Source organism: Sinohyriopsis cumingii, chromosome 1 (assembly GCF_028554795.1).
Source record: "Sinohyriopsis cumingii isolate HCF-2022 chromosome 1, ASM2855479v2, whole genome shotgun sequence".
Taxonomy (NCBI): domain Eukaryota; kingdom Metazoa; phylum Mollusca; class Bivalvia; order Unionida; family Unionidae; genus Sinohyriopsis; species Sinohyriopsis cumingii.
Genome location: NC_142961.1, coordinates 67,933,882 through 67,959,771, shown reverse-complemented (window position 1 = coordinate 67,959,771; position 25,890 = coordinate 67,933,882). Strand labels below are relative to the sequence as shown.

At 38.4% G+C, this 25,890-nt stretch overlaps 1 protein-coding gene across 1 annotated transcript in view; it reads right to left on the bottom strand.

The window, feature by feature from the left end:
* LOC149807061 (epithelial sodium channel subunit alpha-like) overlaps positions 1-25,890 on the bottom strand; it is an 89,085-nt gene that overhangs the window by 49,161 nt on the left and 14,034 nt on the right. The gene's annotated exons all lie outside the window — the stretch shown is intronic.

Genomic DNA, 25,890 nt, shown 5'->3' with positions numbered 1-25,890 from the left:
AGATCGTTAACAGCCACAGAAATTTCGTCACCAAATTGCTTAACAATTTAGAATTAGCGGATTATTTATGAACCTACACTTTGCAATGAAAGAAAAGAATGAAGAAAAAGAGATTCAGACGAATATTAAAAAAAGATTAAGGCCACGGATAAATACGTTAAATATGGAAGCAAGAATAAATTGGTCCACCATTACCGTGTTTGACTATGACCAGTGTTAAATTTCGGAGCAGAAGCGTGTCGTTTCGCTAGTGGAAATTTTGTTTGCCCGTTACACTAATTAACCGTACAAACCAAAAAAGAGCTGGCTTCTGCGAAAGAGACGAGATGAAATTTAAGGATCGTTGAAACCGTTTTATTGTTTATTTTAGGTTGGGAGAGCTGATACAGAATCACGTGTATCATACTTGTAACACAAAAACATGTTTAATTGTGAATGAGAATATTCTTTATTTCATAAATATCTGGGAAAAACTTAGTCCTTGTCCACTGAACTTCTTATTACTAGGTTGAACCGGTTAACTAGTTTAATCCACTTGAAACAAATTCTCAGACTAACATTTGACTACTGGCCGTATTTTATTTGTAGAAAACCATAGCTCACCCACTTGATAAACTTCAAGATGGTATGGAAAACTCTAGGTCATTGGCCTTCAAAGCGTTTTCTAAAAATTGAGCCACTAGTCTGAATTATTTGTAAGTGGAAACCCATCTCACTGCTCTTCACAATTTTACTAAGAAGCCTGGGCAAGTGGTCGTCAAAATTAAAAATTAACTAAACAGCCTTGGGCGCTTATCTTCAAAATGCTATGAGAAAATTTGTTACATCATCCGTCAAAAGCTTACAAAAGCCTTGGCTACTGAACATCAAAATTTTATCCCAAAACGAAGACAACCAGCCTTCAAACCTCTGCGAAAAATCATGGGACATTGATCTCCAAAAACCACTGTTGGAGGCAGCTGACTGTTTCATAATAGGGTTGCACTACATCAAAAACATAGCAAACCGATTCAGCGACTATTCCAGATTTCATATAGAATAGTCAGGATTAACACATTAACCCCTGGAGGTTTTTGTCATTTTCGCCTGAAAATCGAGTAGGAAACATGTTTTGAAAGTTATTTTTGAATAGATCCGAAAACACCAAATCCCAGGTGATCTTTCAATAATATACTGCCTAGTTGTGTTAGAAACATCGTTTTTCATTGGCTATTTGGCTCGCGCATGAGAAGGATAAAAGTTGGAGTTATATTTTATTTTTTTGCTAAACGGAGCCATTATTTTTGTATCGAGACCACTCTTTATTCCAAATGCCCATCTTATCCTTCTTTTTGCAAAGGTTCATCTGTCTGTTTGCAGTTCATACCGGTTTGCCTTAGATCTGAGACCAAAAAGTCTAAAATCCGGACACAAAATCGGATTCCGACCACGGGCAAACTTTGGGTATAAAAAAGTCGGATCCAAAAAATGAGTTTTTTATCTGTATTTTGTAGTGCAACTAGATATTACAGATTATTTGGTATCATTGTAGAGCTACATCTGTCTACCTTTCTATAATACCACCCACTTTAGTGTATCATGCATGACCATGACGCTACAGAGCTCGGCAGTAGACTACTACCTTCTACCACGTTGACTCGTCGCTAGGGGCTAAAGTGTTAACAAGGATTTTATTTTTTTACAAATCGTCAAGGAATGGCTTAATTTGTAATTTATGTGCAATGTCGATGCACAAGTGAATAAATACGCAAGGAATATTCAAATTTGGTGACGTCATCAAAATGCACCGTTTAACACTTAAATCCTATAGGTTTTTGTCATTTTCTCCTGAAAATCGAGTAGGAAACACATTTTCAACGCTAGGGGTTAACGTGTTAAACAAAAGAAATAATTCAACAACAACACATCTTAGCCGTGTCCTGCAACCAGTTCTTATGCACCAGCTGATGTAAAAATAGCAGATCTATCTATCTATCTATCTATCTATCTATCTATCTATCTATATATATATATATATATATATATATATATATATATATATATATATATATATATATATATATATATATATATATATATAAGTACGGTTTTAAATCGGATGACGCTGATACATTGAAAAGACATAAGCAGCGTAGTAAATTCAATTAAATTGGGCGGTATGGTGAGCAAATGCAATATGTGAAGTAAGTTAAAGATATTGACATCTTGCAGATAGTTTGTCAACATCAATTTATAAGTTTTGCATGTACTAGATAAGAAAGCTTCTGTCTGAATCCTCAGTATCATTATCATCTAATAAGTCACTTAATCCAACAGCAAACATCATAGACCTATAGAAATTTCAATTATTTTGTAAGAACTTTAATATTCATTGTAGGGTTGGAGATATGTAGGAAAGCATATAAGATAAATTTAACAGCTAATTGAAAAGATGATGGTGTGAATAAAGTTTAATAGATAAATTTGTTTGAAAAAATCGATTATGACCTATGGTAAGATAAAAAATATGTATTGCACGGACGAATATCAGGGGATTACACTAATATACTACATCATGATGCAAATACTTAACTGTAAACGACTTCAACAAAGAAAAAGAAAATTCGCCAGTAAAAATTCGTCAAAAACATACAATGAAAATATGCCAATAGTAAAGGAACAAAAAGAAAACAAGAGCACAAACAGTTGTTAATATCAAGAATAAATATATAGACAATGGTACGGTATCTAATAAGAACGATACAGACAATGGTACGGTATCTAATAAGAACGATACAGACAATGGTACGGTATCTAATAAGAACGATACAGACAATGGTACAGTATCTAATAAGAACGATACTGACAATGGTACGGTATCTAATAAGAACGATACAGACAATGGTACGGTATCTAATAAGAACGATACAGACAATGGTACGGTATCTAATAAGAACGATACAGACAAGAATGCATTACCTAACGTTAAAAATTATGAAACGAAAAATGCTAGCGTGTATTATTGTTATTTTCATACTTGTAGAAGCTGGTGTAATTTACCTTTTTTACATTAAGAGTTTAGCTTGCTAATTAACAGATGACAAATCTAATCGTTTTGTTAGTGTGAATACACATTTGAGCACAATGACCAAGAACAAGCAAATTAACGCGATAAATTACAAAATGAGATTATAGGTAATTACAGAAATAGTAGTTCTTGCTACCAATGATATCATACAATGATGATACGTTTTTTGTTAAGTAATGCACTTTTCAGCGTTTAGAAAACAACATTCTACTGCCTTTAACTATATCACCACAACCACCCATACCGAAGCCTCCATTATCATCCCCTCTATCGCCAACGCCAGTTATCCACCAGTATGTGTTAACCCCTTTTACAAAATATGCTATGGATAAGGCAAGACTGGTTGCTATATAGCAAACAGTTGCAGAAACAGTAGCAATTGTTACACATTTTTCTCTGAACAGTCGTTTTAACCGTAACATTTCACCTAATAGTAACACTTCTTTTTTGACCCGATTCTGAAGTTATTTTCTATTCCATTAAATGGCAAGCTATATGCGCTCTTTTACTTTCATAAATTTGTAAACAAAATCAATTGAGCTAATTTAGCTGTATATTTTTCTTTGGCAATATTTTTTCTTTTAATGTCTTTATATTGATGTTAAGCAAGTCACTGTCTAATTTCACTTATAAAATGTTTGAATTTAAAACATTAACATCATTTACACAGACTATACATTAACCTCCTTCTTTATCAGTAAAGAGTCTATGATATTTTCTTTCCCTAGCTAACGTTCTTTGTATCTCTTCTTTAGTGTTTGAATCCGATTTTTATTACACTTTTTCCCTTATTTAAATTCACGTTTCTGATATAGTATATAAAACAATTGATAAATTTGTTTCAGATCCAGCTTTTTTTATCTGGTGAGTGATTGCATTATCTTTTTTTTTTTTGGTTGATAATTTCATATTGGTGGAATTTAGTATGCTTAACTACATTTATTTAACAGAGTTTCTCAATCTATTAATTCCAAAACCTACTTTAGCATGTAGCTATATAGTTAAAGATAGCACGGAGAGAATGCCTACCATAAAAATTTCAACATCAGATTCACCAGACATTTCGTATTACAATCTTTTATTAATAATTTTAAAATGAGCCTTATGTAGCTTATACTCTTCATAACTTGTTGTACAATTATGTTTGATATCTTCTTTGTATAGACCGTCAATGGCGTTGTGCTATACTGCTGTAGCATGACCGGGATATCTTCTTTGTATAGACCGTCAATGGCGTTGTGCTATACTGCTGTAGCATGACCGGGATATCTTCTTTGTATAGACCGTCAATGGCGTTGTGCTATACTGCTGTAGCATGACCGGGATATCTTCTTTGTATAGACCGTCAATGGCGTTGTGCTATACTGCTGTAGCATGACCGGGATATCTTCTTTGTATAGACCGTCAATGGCGTTGTGCTATACTGCTGTAGCATGACCGGGATATCTTCTTTGTATAGACCGTCAATGGCGTTGTGCTATACTGCTGTAGCATGACCGGGATATCTTCTTTGTATAGACCGTCAAAGGCGTTGTGCTATACTGCTGTAGCATGACCGGGATATCTTCTTCGTATAGACCGTCAATGGCGTTGTGCTATACTGCTGTAGCATGACCGGGATATCTTCTTTGTATAGACCGTCAAAGGCGTTGTGCTATACTGCTGTAGCATGACCGGGATATCTTCTTCGTATAGACAGCCATTGGCGTTTTGCTGTACTGCTGTAGCATGACCGGGATATCTTCTTTGTATAGACCGTCAATGGCGTTGTGCTATACTGCTGTAGCATGACCGGGATATCTTCTTTGTATAGACCGTCAATGGCGTTGTGCTATACTGCTGTAGCATGACCGGGATATCTTCTTCGTATAGACAGCCATTGGCGTTTTGCTGTACTGCTGTAGCATGACCGGGATATCTTCTTTGTATAGACCGTCAATGGCGTTGTGCTATACTGCTGTAGCATGACCGGGATATCTTCTTTGTACAGACAGTCAATGGCGTTTTGCTGTACTGCTGTAGCATGACCGGGATATCTTCTTTGTATAGACAGTCAATGGCGTTTTGCTGTACTGCTGTAGCATGACCGGGATATCTTCTTTGTATAGACAGTCAATGGCGTTTTGCTGTACTGCTGTAGCATGACCGGGATATCTTCTTTGTATAGACAGTCAATGGCGTTTTGCTATACTGTTGTATCATGACCGTGTCTAGTATCAGGAGTACGAACTGGACTATTATCAGTACCATGTCCAGGTCCAGGAGTAGGTTAGTAAAGATGATCATCAAATTCCTTAGGAAGTTATTTAACAATGTATCGAAACAACGTGACACCGCTTTACACTATCTAAATGAATCAAGAACAGCTTGAGAAAAAAACGTGTATTTTTAAATCTAAGTAACATGGACCAGACGGACTGCTCTGCAAGGCTCAGACATTAAGCATTATAAAGAAATAGTTGTTAGAGCGTCCGCCTCGGATGCGAGATGTTCCGATTTCGATCCCCGGTCGAGTCATACCAAAGACTTACAAAAATGGTACTAAAAGATGCCTCGCTTGGCGCTCAGCATTAAAAGGTGCCCCAGTCCTAGACATCATTATAAACTGTCACACTGCAGATCTCGTAGCGATATGGCTCAAAAATTGTTAAAGCTATGTTTAAAATCCAAATCACACACACACACACACACACACACACACACACACACACACACACACAGGGAGAGAAATAGCAGAGGCCTACAAACAGGAAGTTTAAATTAGTATAGTAAATGAAAGACTCCAACAAAAAATTGGTAACACTTAACCGATAAGGTGATGAATACAATTGATTTTAAAAAGAAAACGTATCAAACTGGATCGGCTAAAATATAATTTAAAAAAAACATCGTCAGCTGCAATAATATCATAGCATTTTTAAGGGGGAAATTTTTCCCGAATGATAACTTAAGCGAATTACAGAAAGAGTTGAAAGAAGACTTCTTAACAATAAACGGAAGCTAAAACTTTACTTGGTTTTTATCTTCCAAGCCTAAATTAAGAATTTTGGCATTAAGTTCTGTTTTAGATGACAATAAATTACATTAATTTCATAAGAAACACGAACAAATTTTAAAAACCTAGAATATTGTTACATTATACAGTCATTAACTATTTCAATTATTTGTAAGTTTTAAAGAAGGTGAAAATAACTTGAGGGTAACGGGAACGACTGCAATATTTAACCTATAGGAAAGAAATTAGTACCTGATAGTTCCGATAATTTGTATATTTATTGTTTCTGTTATACTGGTAAATATTCAGAACAATTAGTTGAATCTATGTCTTACACGTCCTAACGACAAGCAGTCCTGACATCTCTTCCTGCAATAATTACTAACTCAAATTTCCTTAAAGAACATCAGAATATGATTATATGTGGTGTTACAAATTGTAGAAGTACAAAGATTGTACTAGATTTGGTTGAATCAGAATATATCAACATTTTGATTTTGTCATAATTATCTGCCAAACACTTATGTATAAAACAACATACAACAGAAAATGATATATTGGAAACAGTTTATTTCTAACGGATTCTGCTACTAAATTAGATACGTTTCTAGAATTATTATTACTGTGAAGCTAAAAAATGAACTCTTTTATTTTTATAGACGATGTGCACATTTAGATAAATTGAAGAATGAAAGCAAGTAATCTGACCAAGCTAGCATTCCGTGGCGGGTCACTATATAATATTTTTATGGGGAATACTACAAAACCATAATAAGCATCAAATATTTTGTGAAAATGCTGGATTTATGGTAGACTTGTATTTACAAGATGCAAAGTGTCTTGAGTTTTTTTTAACTGAAAATGATGTATTGCCAACAAAACTGTAAGATGAAGAGTTAAACAGTTAAATGGCAAAAAGTGTTCTTTTGATGAGAAGATATTGACTACACGGTGAAGTATTGATACTATCGACCATATAAGTTGCATCATCAGAATTCTGAAAACGCAACTTTGATTATAAAGATCTTGTGTGTCTCCTGATGGAATAATTAAATTCGCTTGCTGATGCATATAGCTCACTTCTGTATCCACGATATTCTCGTATCGGTATACCATTCATCAAATATTTGAACAATCAAACAGTGTTCGTGCAAGCTAATTATATTCCATATAGGGGTAGCACTTGTATCAATTGTGTGGTAAAACTGGATATATTGTTTCATGTCATTGTAGAAGTTGTCTCTTACAACACTTATCGATAGAAAAATGTTACCGGTAAGTAAAAGTTTCATTTTGTCGCCATGTTGGATCTTTAGCTTGCTGCAGGAAAAGTCATACATCAGTTATTTACTACTTACGTTTTGCTTGTGTTCTATGACACCAATCTGCATAACTATTTATACTGCAGGTAAGTGTTTCTCCAATTATAAAAGCGTGACATATAATTTTAATATTGGAACTCTGCGAAAATTTTTAAGTTTTTTTTTCGACAATCACAGGCTATGTTTATTTGATTGTATTCTCTAATTTGTTTTATATTCTCAAATATAGAACGAGTGAGATTTAATTATATGTGCACAGTCTTTATCGTGGTAAGTGAGTATTTCTACATTCCATTTCATTAATAGACTAATTCGATAAGACCGTATCTATTAGTACCTATATTCATGATTTATAGATATGTTGGCTAAAGAGCTCCTATCACGCATAATGCTGAAAAACTTTATCCTAAATTGCGGATTTTGCATGCAATGTGAACAATGGTCAAGGATAAAACTATGAAACTTCATTTTGAAACAATGTTAAATCGTTACGAGTTTATGCTCTTAAAAGAAGCAAAAGAAAAGAGTGAGAATCAACAAGCTTTGCAAAATTTAACAAATAATTTATTTCTCAAGAATACAAAGTGAAAATGAAGAAAAAAAAGAACGTACGATATTGCCAATTAAATCCGTAAACAAAACTTAGGATTACAGACACAAGTTGTCACAATTAGCATTTTTCAAAAAAAGTTCTAATGGCAACAGAACCTTCTAGAAACTTCGTAATGTCTACAAAAAACATGTTTGTTATTTTTAGAAAGCCTGGTGCTAAAATTATAGTATATAACCTGGACTATGTCAGATACGCTAGGTAAATTGTAGGGGAATGCCAATGACCTTGAATCAGACCCAAATAAACATGTTTAGTTCTATTCATTCTGATCCTGATATTAAACCCATACAGACCGAGAATATTTAACGATGTATCAGATGTTTACAGAATAACATAAATAGATTAATAATTCATATCAAGTAAAAAATAAACTTGATTTTGGACAAGACTAAAAGCCCAAATAAAATGTTATATTACAAAAGGATATAGAGAAATAAAAAAATAAAAGAAACTAACAAACAATGCAAATTAAATATACATAACAAAACAATGAATATAGTTCCATTAGGTTGGGCGGAATACATATGACACCGATTTTTATTTTCATTTAAAACGTTTCGCGCATGTTTATGTTTATCGCTGAATTACTGTCAAAATCTTGCCAGAATCGCCCTAGAAAAGTCAATTTATGTATTTCTTAATCATATATTTTTACGAAACTGTAGTGCATACGCATTGTACATTAATAATAGCCGAATGTGATACTGTGTTCAAAACTAAAGCTGTTTCGCTTATACATCATTCCGGAGAAAAGCTTAGTTTATGTTATAAACAATGGAAAACAAATATTCCCTGATGATTGGTCCTAAAATGTGATATATTTATAATAACAATTTTATGAGAGAGAGAGAGAGAGAGAGAGAGAGAGAGAGAGAGAAAAAAAAACCCCCTAAAAACTGTACAGCGTGTGAGGCACTTGTTCACATATATATGATAACAGTTTTGACCCAGGTATCGCCAAGACGACGAGTGAACAGGTACTAGGTACTTTTTATACTAAATGGGTCTCAGGAATAGATTGAATGAAAACACAAAATGTAAAGTATGACAGATAATTGGTCCCCTACCCATGATCGTATCGTTGACATCATTACTACGGCATGCCCAATTAGAACTCAACATTACCTACTTATTTATGGTTTAAAAAAATATGTTTCTGAAGTAAGTAGTAGTTATCCCTTAAGCTCGTGTATATTCAGTGATTAATATAATCGGGAAATCGCTCTAAATTTCGTTTCTGGAGCAAATCATGCCATATTATTGCATTTATTTCCTTGCGTTGTTTGAATTTTATATCATGTGAGATGGAAACTAAAGAGTGCCCATTATAAATATCCAGATATACGTCACATCATTTTCTCTTTATGAAGTTTATATTCCTAAAAGATTGTATTTCAAATAAACAATGTCAGATGACATTGAATTTCAAGTTTATATGATTATGTTTGACTTCTTGTGACCATTATTATTACATTCTCTGAAGAGGTTTGTCGTCCTTTAAGACTGTGAATATAGTCTGCAAAACGAATTAAAACAATAAATGTGATTTTAATTGATCATGGTAGGGGAATGATACATTGTCATCATTATTTCTATCATCATTCCTTACCTTCTAGACCCCATTAGTAAAATAACACCGTAATGTGCTCATTATTGTTGTTGTGGGTATGAATCCCTCATGCATGTCTTCCATATTTAATTTAACCACTCTCATCGCAATATTCACAATGTCCCAAAACGCGATCAGAAAATAGACAAAAAGATTACAGGTAACGGGCGACATTTGAACGTCAGTTATTTTTCAAAGAAAAGGAGAAAAATATTCATTATGACAAATTGTACTTGAATTGTTTGACCTATATGGCGAGGGACATAAGGGGTGAGCTAAGAACACGGTGTGTCTTAATTTTTCTATTCGTTAAGGAGGAGAGCAAACGAGATCACATCTGAAATTGACACGGGTGTTAGATAGTTTTCAAAACGTTTCTTCTGTCCAAAACATAAACCATGTTATCAATTACGCTGGTTTTTGAGGTCCTTGAAGATGCAGAAACATTTCAAAATTTGCATTTCTGAAGAACACAAACCAAATTATTTAAGAACAAAATTATATATATATGACAGTCGACCTATAGTCATTTTGGTATATATCAGAATCATCGTATGCGTACACTATAGCGGACTCGTCAATTTAGATACAGTTAATATGTGACCGTTGTAGAGATTCAAGAAACCAATGAACGCCGCGGGACGTAAATTTTATCATGTTTCATATAGTCCACATGCGACAACCAAAGATATTCTCTAGTAAGAGGCTATTCACGCATACCTTGATATTTTGGGAAAATATGAGATTGGTTTTCGCATGCAGACTACCTTAATGTTTCAAGAACAGCCCCAGCTGTATCAAAACTGGATTTTAAATATATTTTAAAAATCAAAATTGCAATTTTATATTTTTCAAATGTTGATAACTGTTTACCATAGTATTATCAGATTAACAACTCTTTTGAAAATGTTTTAATTTTTGGGGGGAAAGGCTTCATAAACCTTTCTTCTGTGAAATTATAGATACAGCCTTTGGCAAAACTAGACTTCCATTATAAGATCCTGACTTTGTTACCTATTTTATATCACATCATTCCATAGGCTTCTGTTGTGAAATAGCCGAATAAGTTAATCCACACTTTATATCTCTTTTATTCCTTTCTCGATTGGAGTAGTAATATGTAAGTAGATCGATGGTATTATCTATCGAATCTAAAGTGGCGGTTTTGTAATATATCTACCAATTTTCTGGTTTCAGTTAAGTAAATTACACGTTGTATTATCAAGAATTCGATCAGATATTTGCAATACAGGCGCTTTTTGTCTGAATTTAAAAAATACTCATTATTTTTTTCGCCAATAATTCACTGACGTTTACAATATAAAATTTTATTTCTCCAGCTGACCGTGCTTTTTCAAGTTATTCCTTTCAAACAGGTCCCTAAAGACATCTTCGTTTTTTATTTATGTTCATATCCAAGGCATATTTTGAAACGGTATATATCACTATATAAATATGTATGTATGTATGTATATATATATATATATATATATATATATATATATATATATATATATGTGTGTGTGTGTGTGTGTGTGTGTGTGTGAATGAGACTTTGGTAGAGTTAAAGAATCTGAAACAAATGTATCAGTCTTCTTTAATACGACTCTAGAGAAAAAGATCTTCCCGGGTCAAACACTCCGATCCCGTTAACACTCCCGCTACGCCTGAGATACCAACGCTAGTGATCTCTACCATATCATCGACAGAAGCAGGTCCAGAAGTAGGCCTTGGACGTGGCAAAGAGACTTCCCGTTCCTGAGTTTGTTTTTATGTAAAAAATACAAAAGCAAACACACAACGCTCCCTCTTAGGACCACCCATCTCTTACGAAAAGAGACTACTCAATATTTGCAAAAATCAAGCAAAACTAAAATCAAGTTTTTCCCATGATGGACGTGGGTGAGTGTAGGTCCTTATAATTATTATAAAAATCAAAACCAAGGGAAACGTTTTTCTTTATGGTAAATTCTCTTTAGAAATTTACAATCCAATTTCACAAGACAACACCTTAAAAAGTTCATAAACTTCTTTGTCTTTTCACTCTCTCCTGTTTTTGAATTTGTTCACTGTCACAGATTTTTCCTCTTCTTCCTCACTTTATTTTCGTCTTCTTTTCGTCCGTTTCTGGACGCGTCTGGAATCTTCCTTTACGGGAGGTACCTCTTCTTCCTGTTCTGAACAACTCTCTATCTCCTACTCCTGTTGTTTCTAAGGGCAGTCTGAAGACCAATGTCCTTTCTCTTGACAATGATAACATGTATCTTGACTTCAAGAAGTGCGTGGACCTCTGTTGTTTCAAGGCAAATATTTCAGAGATGGAAAATACATTCGCGTTTATCATCACTTTGAACATTTTGATGTCATCACCAGTATAACCGGATTCCTCGGATACGGTTATTATTGTGAGAAATGTGACTATAGCTATAACAACCAAGAGCAACATATGGATTGTTGATAAAAATGTGAGGAATCATTGGCCTCTGAACCCTGTCTTGACGAAGGACAAAACTAATGCATTGCCCAACTTATCAGCGCACTTTTTTCAGCGCAACCTGTTACCAACCACATCTCAAGACGCAATAAAAAGTGCTTTTCTACTCCTGAGACTGTGTCCTACTTGTGGACAAGTTAGACGTAGCAATAATGACAAGGCACACATTTGTCCAGGAAAGAAACGATGTCATATTTGTCACCAAATCGTGGACTTGGAAACAGAATGCTACATTCAAAATTATCAAACCTCACAGGAGGAGGAAGAAGATGACCACATAAAGAAAGTAAATTTCATCATTTTCGATTTCGAATGCATGAAAGAGACTGAAATTCACATTCCTAATTTCTGCGTAGCTCATTGAGCGTGCGAGAAATGCATCCAAGAACTGATCTTTTATTATTAACCTCATCGTAGCAGATTCCTGGAGGACGTGAAAAAAATCATTCGGGGACCTAACACGCTGATCCATTTTGCCCAATGGATCTTAGACCCTATCGACGAAACGTGGAGTGAAGAGATCATCGAACGCTGCGGAGATTGCCATTGCTATTGCACCATGATGACTCACAATTTCTCTGGATACGATGGACAATTTCTTTTGAAATACTAAACGGAACATAGCACCGAAATTCCTAAAGTGACTTTGAACGGAGCCAAAATCATTTCCACGCAAGTAGGACAAGTGCAGATATAGATTCGATGAGTCACTTGGCAATGCCTTTGAGTCGAATGGCTAAAACGTTTGGAATGACAGAAATGGCCAATGGTAATTTCTGCACTTTTTTCAATACCGAAGCCAATCAACAAGCTGTTCTACCCCATTTGCCTGATGTTCACGACTACGACCCCGACAACATGCGCACCGAACAACGAGAAATTTTATACACTTGGTACCAAACGCACGCCTCGGATCGCTGACTTTCATGAAGAAATGTTAATTTATTGTCGATCAGACTTTGACATTTTAAGGTGTTTCTGTGGAAAATTTTGAGAATTATTCATTGAGCAGGGAGGGATTGACTCTTTGAAAAAAGCCTGCACCATCGCCAAAGCGTGTTCTTTAGTGTATCGCAAACGATTCAAACCCGAGAAGACCCTGGCTGTCATACTAACTCAAACGACGAACTTTGTCAAACGTCAATACTCGCTCAAAATTCTACCATGGCTATAGTACATGTGTTACAAGGAAGACAAATGGATCCAACACGCCCGAAACGGAGGAAAAGCCATTGGAAAATATTCGGTGGATGGTTGGGACTTAGAAAATAATAAGATCTTGTACGAGTTTAACGGTTGCTTATTTCATGGATGTCCGAACTGCTGACCTCAACAGCACACCCAAAATTAGTTTTTCATGGTATCATGGAAGACTTGTACGGGCCCACATGTCAGCGTCGTTTAAAGTTAGAACAGCAAGGATATGAAGTGGTGAAAATGTGGGAACATGAGTTTGATTACCGTTTGAAAACCGAACCCGAATTTTAAGCGTATCGTGGAAAGTTACAAGTTGGTGGACCTTCTGAACCCGCGCAATAGTTTGAATGGAGGAAGAACGAATGCCACCTGTTTACTGTACCACGCCTACGAGGAGATATGAGAAGAAATAAAATACTTGGAAGTGTGTTCACTGTATCTTTACGTGTGCAAAAAGTGTCACTTATCCGCAGGGATCCCACAATTGCTGACGGAACACATCGACGTGGACAACATTCGAAAATACGAAGGATTAATCAAGTGCAAAGTGTTGCCTCCCACAGACTTGTACCATCTCGTTTTACATCACCATTGCCAAGGAAAACTGATGTTTCTCATGTGTTGTGCTTGTGCCGAAAACAAGACCGGCCGTGCAGCACACCGAGAAGGAACGCTTCTTGACAAGAACGTGCGTCAGCGTGGAATCGTTTAAAGCTCTGGACTGGGGGTACCAATTACTAGAAATACGAAATTTACCACTTTCCCAAGAGAGAACAGTACCACAAGAACGACGAGTCTCAGAAGGGAACTTTTGCAAACTACGGGGATGCCTTTTTGAAAATGAAACAAGAAGTCAGCGGCTATCCTTCCTGGTTTCACACTCACGAAGATCAAACGAAATTCAAAGAGAAATACTGGGAGCAGGAAGGTATCACTTTAGACTATATAGAGAAAAACGAAGGAAGGCGATCGTTTGCCAATGTGATATTGATTTTTTTTTGTTGATAAATGGCACAACATCCGTGTTTTCCCCAAGAAGGAGTATTTGACAGAACCTTCCTCCTACTTCCAGATGATTCACGACAAAACCAAATACATGAAACACGTGGACGTCCTTGGTGAGGACTTGATCTTAGTCAATTACGAAGAAATACTGGACTTTGTCCAGGCCGACGACTTTAGAAATGCGGACTACGTGACAGCCCATGCTCGTTTTAAATTGTACGAAGCTTTAGAACTGTTTGGAAACCGTGTTCTGTATTTTGACATGGACAGTTGCATCTACATCCATTGCCTCACAGTCAGATTGACAAAGGACAACACATAGGATCCTGGACGGACGAGCACCCCGACGACACAAGAGTCTTTGTTTTGCTAGAGGCGTTCCCTCAAATTACGGCTACGAATACAGTAACCCACAAGAAGAAGTGTACACCGAGTATCAAATGAAAGGATGTACTCTCAATTATTGCACCAGTCAAGTGGTGAACTTTGGGGCATTGAAAAAAGTCTTGCAGTCTGAAGAGGATAAAGATTTTAAAGTGACCACCTACGAACCGCACAAGATTGTACGTTTAACCACACACCAAATAGACAGTCGACCTTTGGAAAAGATGTATCAAATCCTGTATCACAAGCGAGTGCGGTTCCCCAACTACTTCACTCTACGTTACGGACACGTCGCTATTTGTCAGCATATAAAGTAGGAAAACGTCCAAGACCGACAGTTCATTGTGACTACAACTCCAAGCGAGAAAGATGAATCCTTTCAAACAGACATCATTCAAGTTCGACGATTCTCAAGTGGAGTGCTATGCTGTGCCTTGCGATTGCAGGGATGCCATATGCTGTGACCTCAGCGATTCAGTACGACATCATGGGAACTTTACTATGACTACTACTACTACTACCACCACTACTACTACTACACCTACCATGAAAAGTAATGTTGTGCGTGTCAAACCTGATGGATGCGAAAGCGATGACACTCGTTATCGTGGACTTTTGATTAGTTTTCATTGTCAAAATCATCATCAACGTCAAACCATGTGTTACCACCATACGGATGTCATCCATGCCTAAGCAAATTACTGCGGGTTTCAACGTATCGTCATCGAAATGAACCTGTGAAAGAAGAATATTCGTTCCCTGTGCGTTTGTCTGAACACCTCGACCTTGAAAGTCGTTTCCATGCTTTCAAAGGAAAGTAGCCTAATATATGGGAGGACCTACGTCCGAAAAACTAGCCAGAGCCGGATTTGTCTACTTGGGCGAGGGTGATACAGTCAAGTGCTTCAGTTGTGGTGTGTCACTTAACGTGTGGTTGCAAAAAGATTCAGTTTACCTTGAACAAGCAAGATGGTCTACTAACTGTCACTACCTACCTTTTGTGGGACCACCTCAGTAATCTCTAGATGGATATCACTGGACAACAAATTTTTACAAAAGTCATGTTACTGAAATAAAATTAGTCAATTCTTATCAATTTTTATGTGCTGAACACGAATATGACAGTCAAATTGCAAAATTGGCTCTAGTTTTTTTGTAATCTGCAAGAAATTAATGTTTACATAACGAAATGCATTCCAATAGTAAAAGGTCAACTGTAATAGCCTACCTATAAAAAATCAAGTCATTGACTACATCTTAGATTTCTTCGCCTGTCTCTTGTACAGCTGTTCGGGAGCATCTCTGAGGAGTGTCCAGCAGTAGTCAGCCAGCATTGTAGTGGACCATTTTCCCTGGTATCTTTGTTCCATTGTTGCGATATCTTGATGAAAACGTTCGCCGTGTTCATCACTAACAATACCACAGTTGCTAGGAAAGAAATCCAAATGGGAATGAAGGAAGTGAATCTTTAGAGACATATTGCAGCCAAGTTTCTTATACTTCATCAACATGTCTTCTACTAGTTCCTTATAGTTTTCTGCCCTAACATTTCCGAGGAAGTTTGTAGAAACTAGGCGAAAAGCATTCCATGCTTGTTTCGCGTCACCTTCCAGCAAGTTGTTGAACCGGTCATCTTTGAAAAGCTCTCGAATCTGAGGACCCACAAAAACTCCCTCTTTAATCTTTGCTTCGCCGAGTCGAGGGAATTTTTCATGCAGGTATCGGAATGCTGGCAAAGTCCGGTCAATGGCTTTCACGAAGTTCTTCATCAAACCTAGTTTGATGTGAAGGGGTGGTAGCAAGATTTTCTGAGCCTCAACCAGAGCTGGGTGTTGGATATTCTTCTCTCCAATGGCTACATTCTGCCTGTGAGTCCATTCCTTCCTCGTGTAGTGCATTTCCCTTGCTCGGCTATCCCACTCGCATAAGAAACACATGTATTTTGTATATCCTTGCTGCAGTCCCATTAAAAGGGCAACTACCTTCAAATCACCACAGAGGTGCCAGCTGTACTTGTTATACTCAATGGAATTCAGTAGCTGCCTTAAGTTATCGTATGTCTCTTTCATGTGGACAGCATACGCTACTGGAATAGATGGAAGAATGTTTCCATTGTGCAAAAGCACAGCCTTGAGACTCAGTTTCGAAGAGTCCACAAATAGTCTCCATTCTTGTGGGTCATGAGTGATTTTTAAAGCATTCATGAGGCCCTCAATATCGGAACAGAATATCAGATTACTTTCCTTTCTGAAGAAAGGCTCCAATTGCTGGTGGCGCTTTCGATATGCAGTAATTGTGACATCTTCTTCTAGAAGATTCCATTGTTGGAGTCTTGATCCTAGCAATTCTGCCTTGTTCTTTGATAAGTCCAAATCACGAATCAGGTCATTTAGTTCTTCCTGTGTTATTCTGTGTGGGGTTGATGATGCACCACAGTGAAAATCTGGATCACTGCATGCTGATGGACCAGGAGAAGAACAGGTCGACTCACCTTTGTCTTCGTCAGATGAATCAAGAGAATATTCTGCTGGAGGTTCTGGAATAGGAAGTCCCTCACCATGTGGAACTGGTCTCAATGCAGACGGAATGTTTGGGTAGACTATTCTCGACTTCTTTCGCTTCGTTATTCCGCCGGAAAGAGGAGGAACCAAGCAGAAGTAACAGTCATTTAGGTGGTTGCTTGGCTCTCTCCACACCATTGGGACTGCAAACGGCATTGATGACCTTTTGCAATTCAACCACTGTGAAAGCTGTGTTGTACATGTAGCACAGCATATATGCGGAGCCCAAGGCTTGTCTTGGTCACCAACCTTGCATCCGAAGTAAAGATGATATGCCTTCTTCACTTGAGAATTGATACTTTTCTTCTGGTTGGCAAATGTCACTTCCCCACAAATATAGCAAAAATTGTCCGCGGTATTAACACACTTTCGAGGCATTACTGTTCTTTATTGTACGTAAATGGATAAAATAATAAGTTTTATGTAACAGTAGCTTGAACTGTCTCGCACAACGTCTAAAATATTTTAAATGCTGAACCTATCTGATTGGGCTTTATATAGTACACTGCTTACGTCAGCTTCAGCAGCCGCCTGGCATTAGTATAATAGGCCTACACATGTATAGTACACTGCTGACGTCAACTTACTTCAGCAGCCGCATGGCATTAGTATTGCATTGCATCAGAAAATGATGCAATCAACTGTGGATGATGTGAGCATGATGGTATTATGCAATGTTACATCATTATTCCGGATGTTGCTGCAGTCCTACTGGAGAAATTTACACAGTGAAACATAGAAAATGAGGTATATGAATATCTTCAAAACGAGAGCCAATACAAATTTTTCACGGTTATATTCGTGTTCGGCACACCAAAATACTACAGATTAGGGCCTTTTCAAGTCAGTAATGATTTCACTGTTGACCAGTGTATTTTACAAGAGAACATTCGTGGTTTGCCTGCGGAGTTGAGAGAACGCATTTACCGCGAGATTGTCAAAATACTAGTCAAACGCAAAGAACAATTGCATCCGTTACGTCACCACTGATTTAACCACTCGTACCTGAATGCTATAAGAGGACTGATTCGACTGAAAGCGTTCCAATGGTCAGACATTGATCAAATGACCAAGGGCCAGAACATTTTTGTTGCTACCGATTCTACTTACATAGTGTCCATGCTACAACGAATTCCAGAGGAAGACTTAGAGGATTGCCAAACTCTTTTACGCTATCAAATTTTGTATGTTGATGAAAATTATGTGATGTGTGTAATGTGTGAGCTAGTGACTAAACTATTTTGGATACACTGACGGAGTACGATCAGTTCTATGAAAAAAGTACACTTACTACTTCTGACAAAAGAGGGTATAAAACTTGTTATCATGCCACGACCTTTATTATCAGTGATACAACATTGCCGTGGAAGGAAATCAATGACACTATTCAGACTGTGGCGGATTACCAACACTTTTTACGCGAATTGTATCGAATGAATCTTGTTCGTCGTGTTGTGTGTGTCTTAGTGACTCCCTTTCTGGGATTTCGTTTACCAGCCAATTCCTTGTGGGCTCTTTACAATCTGTACGTCACAGTGCCACCAAGAACACGAGGGTGTTACTTTTAAACGTACACAAAATAAAAATTCTGTTTAAAACCTTGCGCTTTCGTCTCGATGCTTCTCTACCTCTACGGTAAAAAAGATTTGTCAACTTTTAGTCACTGAAGATGTTTACGAAGATATATGTGCGTATCTTGTGACTTACACTGACACTGTCAAGATACGTGACTGGAAAAGTTTCGGTTTCGACACTTGGAAAAAAGAAGCGGCAAGCTATGCCAAAGATTTGTGATCATAAATACAAACGTTCAGTAAAAAAGTAACTGTTAAACCTGTGTTAGCCACAGTGTCAGAAGAAGTACCCGACACCGAGGAAAACTACTCTTTTCAGGACAGGACTGTCATTGACATGGGTATCCCCGAAAGACAATTCCGAGAGAACCCTTGTGTGACTGTGCCAAGTGTAGAGACTCAAAGAACAATTACCCATAGGACTCCACACCTTCCTCATAAAACGTTTTGTACAGTGACTTGTTTATATTCCACTTGGATCGTTTTGATGTGTATTTTATCGATGTACTTAACCATTTGGCTTTTATATATTTTTGTCTTTCGTGTTTAATTTTTAAATGTTTTTCAAATACACGTATCATGAAAAGTAGAAAACTCTTGTCTTTTCTGTGTTCGTTTCAAACGTGACATCCCCTGCACAAATTCTCCCTGTGTTATCTCTGCTCCCACTTCCTCCACCTTCAAACTCATCGACGAAAAGTTAGATTGTGCCACTTGGGAGGCCTTGACTCTTTGCCACCCCTTTAACATGGTAATTGCTAGACCGAGCGGTTCTGGCAAAACCGAATTTGTCAAACTTTTGTTAGAACAAATCATTTGATCGATCGTCCACCTCAACGTATCGTGTGGTGTTGCAAAGAGCGGCAATTGGCCCTCAGTCTCCTGCGAGAAAGTCAAGGGGATTTCATCGAGTTTGTGGAAAGCATTTCTGGCGAAGATGACGGGATCGTGTCTGACCCCAGTCAGACCCATCTGGTCATCTTCTACCACATGTTAGGAGAATACGTAGAAAATAAACTGGTTTACACGCAAAGGGCGTCGTCGTAATGCAAGTGTAATTTACATCAACAAAAATGTATTTCAACAAAGTACCCATCGCACCATCAGTCTCAATACTCTTGGTCTTCTTTAAAAGTCCTGGAGATAAATCGCAAGTACAAGTGTTAGCCAAGTAGAGAGGAACACCTTGGCTGACAACGACGATGCCACTCAAACCAATCACGCCTACTTACTTGTGAATTTAAAACCCACTACCACCGATTATTTGCGATGTCGTACCCATCTGTTTCAATACTGGTGCCAAGACGGAGGGCTTGTCTGTCATGTCCACATCCCCGTCGACTTAACATATTCAATAAAATTCTCGGCCACTTTTCGTCTATCTCACACATCGTAAGTCTCATTTTCCCGTTAAATTGATTCATGCCTTGTACGGCATCAGTCGCAAAATAAATTCCACAAATACGTGTTCGTGTATTAGAAGCCATTCTCACAGAAGTCTTACGTTGATTTACTTTGACAGCACGTCAATTACTTCAAGGCATCATTCATATCCCTCATCAAACCAAACGCTTTCCTGACAGAAACAAAGTAGCCTTGACGCAATCGGCAGATCTCCGCATCGACACTCAACCCAAAAAGAAAATCATTTTGAAACCTGAAGGTAGTGGTTTTCAAGAGTTGTCATCATTCGCTCCCTCTTAAAATGGGATCCCAATGCCCCAAAAGTCATCCCAAAAAATGCCACTCCCCGACCCTAACGTACCCAGAAGAGAAAGAGCAGTGGTGTCAAGACCAGGACACAGCCCCAGAAAAAGAAAAGACCCCAGAAAAAAGATTTTAAAAAAAACAAGAAAAGACCCCCAGAAAGCAGCTTCTACCCACAAGAGAGGCACTGTGGCTAGGATGCAACCTTACATCGCCAAGTCACGACCTGAAGCGACTGTGATCTCGTCTCCAGTAGCCTCAGGTTCTTCCACTTTTCCGTTGCTGGTGATTCCAGTCAAACCCAATTTGATACGCGTATTTCCTTATTTGATAAAACAAATGGAAACCCGTGTCTCTGGGAACGTTTCCTATAGCTGTGACACCCTCCACATATTTCGCTGCTGAGGCAGCTGCTAACAAAGTATCTGCCTCCAAAATCAAATTCCAGGAGAGATCGGGTATGTTACAGAGTTAATTGTATTTATCCAAGCAAGAGCTGCCCCGATTTAGTCAGCTGCGAACATATCAACGTCGAGTGACGCCTGCCATGAAAATGATACGACGGACCAAGAGTCAGTGGCGACGCATTCCTCTATAAAAAGGACCTGGGGTAAACGATGGGTATCAGTGATTTTGTGCTCTGAACAAAAAAGAGATGTCGCCGATCAAAAGGTAAAGGAAAGAATAACAGTCTCGTCGTTTCGCCAGGCAATTGAAAATTCGCTTAGCCATGCTTCGACGACTACTCCAGAAAAGACCCCATCGTCCAAAGAAACAGAAACGCAACCAGATGGGAGGATTTTTCGGTGATAATGCGATAACCAGAGAGTTCGTCAAATAGACAGGCCATTCACCCAGACAACTATATCAAAAATATTACTTCAAAAAAGAAATAAGGTAAAAGGACGTCAGTGAATTTTTTGTGGGTGCTAAGGAACAAACAGAACTGTCACCTAACAGAAGAGCACACTACCACCACTATCGTCGTTCATCTGTCTGAAAAGGAAAGGGAAAAAGAAAAGGGAAGTCTCGTCGTTTGACCCGGCATACGAAACAAGGCTAAACCAAGTATCGACGTCAAACCCCCCAAAAATACTCCATCGTCAAAAGACAAAGAGGAGCAAACAAAGGGGAGGATTATTTGGCGATAAAGAAAGAAATGTCTCCACGCTTTTGAGGAAGCGATAGTCAAAGAGTTCATCAAAAAAGACTGGTTACAAACCCCTTCTACCTGCTCCAAAAGTACTCCACTCAAAATTAAGATCAAAGGGCGTATGCCAAGTCATCGACATTATTGTATTTTTTTGCGTGCTCCAGAACAACACATATGTCACCCCCCAGAATTCATCACCCTTCTACCCCAAAAGAAAAGAAAAGAAAAGGATTGCCTCCTCGTTTAGCCAAACATTTGGGACTTGTCAGTCCTGTCCAAAGCCCCTCCGCCCATGCGAAAACAACTCGTCTAAACGGCCTCCAAAATCTTCGCCGATACTGTGTGCGAATGTTGCCTGAATGTCTTGAAAGGCACGATAACTTTGTCATAACATCAGAAAGAATGCTTAGCCAAGCATCGATACGTTCTTCGCTAAACGAAAGGAAATACCCATCCGTCAAAAGAAAAAGATGTTGGTGTAACGTGGAGGATTTAGACACCTGTTGTAAGCATCCGTCCTGAAAGGAACATTGGGAACACTGAATACAGGACTCATGACTTGAGCTGCTTCACAAATGATGGGTCAAAGATAAAAAAGGATCAAGAAGATTAAAAAGACCTCTGGGGTCAAAAGATCTCGGACGCGACCTTTGGAATCTAATGAAACGACGAAAACTGACTTTAATGCCTTACAATAGATGGAGGGAATTCCATTTGTTGTGAAAAACAACGTACCCCACATTTACCTCCGAATCCTCAACTGACCATGTTGTCCCAGTTACAACACGAATTGCAACCGTTGGAGGATGACAGCGATTTGTCAGAAACGGAAAAATCGCAACGGTGACTTCAACTCTTTCATCAGAAAGCTTTAGAACAAAGAGTTTGACCTACTCTGAAACATTTTAAGACCTTGATGAAAAGTCCATCACCACCACCACCACCCTTAGTGACGAAGACAGACCCAGCCCCACAGTAGCCCGAGGAAGAAAAGACATGAGAAGTCTTTCAAACACCATCATCTGCTCCCATCCTAAGTAAGATTTCAGCGTCCTTGTTGACGCCTTCTTCCACACACCAACGAGAAGAACTCAAAGCGTGGGATAAAAAGATGATGTCCACTCCTCCTTCGACAGAAGTGAAAAAGAAAGAAGGGAAACCAGAAGTGAAACAAAAAAGTAAGACAAACGCCATCCCATTACCACCACCACTAGCGTCGACTTCTACTCCCGTGGCATGTCGGGCATGTAAAGCCCTTTCCAAACCACCACCTAACCCCATCCAAAGTATCATCAGTCAAGAGTGTGTAAATGTTTAAAGAGAAAGATAGTCCTCATGGACAAATTGTTAGCCAGCATTTACTACGATCGAACCCGTCCTGCGAGATACGGAACAGTTTACAATTTGTATCAAGCTGCCGAAACCCGACAGAAAAGTATCCGTTTACCTCAAGTGCAACGATGGTAACAAGAACAAGCCATGAATACCTTTACAAACCCATTCGACGAAAATTTTCCAGAAATCGCACCGGATTGGAAGGCATCGATCATCAAAAACAAGCCGATTTAAGCGATGTCTCTCATTTGGCCACCTACAATCGTGGCTACAAATATTTGTTTTATGTCATCGACGTCTTTTCCAAATTTGGCTGGGTCGTATCATTGATTTCCAAATTGAGCACCGAGTTAGTGCGAGCCCTAAAACTGGTGTTGAAACAAAGTGGTCGTCACCCTCTTCCATGGCGAACCTACAAAGGCACCGAATTGTTTAACCAAGCTGTCCGAAAAGAATTAAAGAAATGAGACATTTTTTTACTACCGAGAATGCAGAAACTAAAGCAAGCATCGTGGGTCGTTTTCAACGCAATTTGAAAGAATGCATGTGGAAATACTGTACGCATCAACACACTCTCACGTACATCGATGTCTGGTCGAAGCGCATAACCAGTTTTACCATCGAAGCATCTGATGAGAAACCCAAGAAGTGACTCCCGAGAACGAAGTGGCCGTCTTTGAGCGCCTGTTTGGTACGTCCCTGACTATGGATGTTCCCAAGAAAGGTGGAGTGTTGACGACGGGAGATTGGGTGCTCATTTACAAAACCAAAGGCACTTTCGACAAACGTCACTTACCTAACTGGACCACCGAATTGTTTCGTGTTACCGAACGAGTTCATGGCCGTTATCTTACCATCTATAAATTGGAAGACATGAACAGGGAAGTGTTAAAAGGAACTTTTTACTTGCCCGAGTTACAACGATTGACCAATAAAGAAGACGACGAAGTGTACGACATCAAAAGCATTCACGATCGAAGAACCCGTGAAGAGGGAAAACGTCGGTGAAAACGAAAAGGTGATCACGGGTCCACTCATACTAGCCATCAAAACTAACATGAATATTGCGAAGTTTTTACGTTACCCTGTAGAAATGAACTAAAGCTTAAATTTGATATTTGTGTACTTTGTTATGGTTGAGTACAACATGGTGGAACACACATCCGCACCATTACTGCTAGTCATTCCTTTCAAAGCGGAGTATGTCACCACCAATGACGAGGAAGGTGGAAACACCTATCACGTTCACCACGAATTTGTACATCCTCACTATTTTCCAGTCAGTAAGTCGTATTACGACAGTGTCAGCATTGGTATAAAAAGATATCTGGGACAAAATATTCCATTCCCCAAAGGGAAAGTCACAGTGAAACTCCTTTTTCGAAAACTATTCTCTAACGACTTGTGAGTCATGTATCCTGTGTACCGAGGAGTCACTCGTGAGCGAGGACATGGTTTAGGAGATATGTTAAAATCGGTGTTTTGTTCGGTGGCTCCCGTTTTGAAACTGATGGTGACACTAGGATCGCACGCCTTGAAATTATTTGCCGTGACGCAAGGCAAATAATTTCTTCAAAATGTCATTATAGACAAACAAAATCCCATAGAAGCGGTATTGAGAGCAGGCAAATAAAATCTTGCTTCAGACTGGCAAAGACATTTGGGCCGACGAGAAACTCCCATAAATGCCTTGGCGATGCACAGTCAGGCATTCCTGCTTCCCTGAAACCACATCACGGACAATGCAGAAGAGACGACGAAGACACCGCTCCAGAGAACTTCACACAAGCAAACAGTCAAGATTGAATTGATGACGTATCGTTACCTGTGAAAAAAAGAAAACACAAAACAAAATGGATACCTGGGAACTTTATTACCTTTTGAAGAACATTCGTACACCGCTTACTGGAATCCTGTCGTGTGCGCTAAAGATAAACTTTCTCATCCTAAACCTCAGGACCATCAAGCATATGTCATCAACACAGACAAGCATCTCTTAGGAACCCACTGTGTAGCCGTCTACTTTTCCCACGATACAAGTGTGGAGTATTTTGATTTGTATGGATTACCGCCTTTGGAAGACGACATCATCGACTTCATGAGAAGAAATGCCCAGACGACACGACTTAATAATGTGAAATTGCAAGGCACAGATTCCATCGTGTGTGGACAATTTTGGGTGTATTTTCTTCATCAACGCGGTCTTGGATATCCCTTAGAACATTTAGTGACTTTTGGATCGTGACTCTTCTAGAAATGATGTAAACATTATGGATATATCTTGTCTTTAGCTAGGAAATGTAGTGTACATCAATAGCCAAATGACCTCCATCAGTGGAATTCTAACTTGACTTCGCAATGTTTTCAACCATGTCAAACAATATTTATATCGGTATCTTTGCTCTTTGACTTCTCTCAATCCCTGGCCATGAGATAAGCTACAGCGTTCCTATGAAAACCCGTAGAAATGTTTTCTATCGCGAACGCGCTCGAAGACAAATAATGCGGGGCGGTCTCCAGTCTGACCATCCATTGTTAATGCATCAACCTGTGAAGACGTCTTCAAGACTAGCAAAACTGAACGAAGTACACGTCCATTTGCATCGTGTCAGGAAATGCATGATTTCAAAGCCTGAAGAGATTGAAAATGTCAGGATGTTGAAAGTTGCTTTGGACCTGATAGAAGAGCTCTTTAGAGAAGAAATAGAAAAGGAGCAAGAAGAATGGACCAAGAAATACAGAGTTCAGAAACAGCAGAGAGATCAGCAACAGCAGCAAAAGCAGGAGCCAGACACAGGTTTTGTGGACTGTTGAGTGGATACCAAGAATTTCTCCTTCTCCTTCCGAAAAAGCAGGCTCTATCCTGTAAGAAAT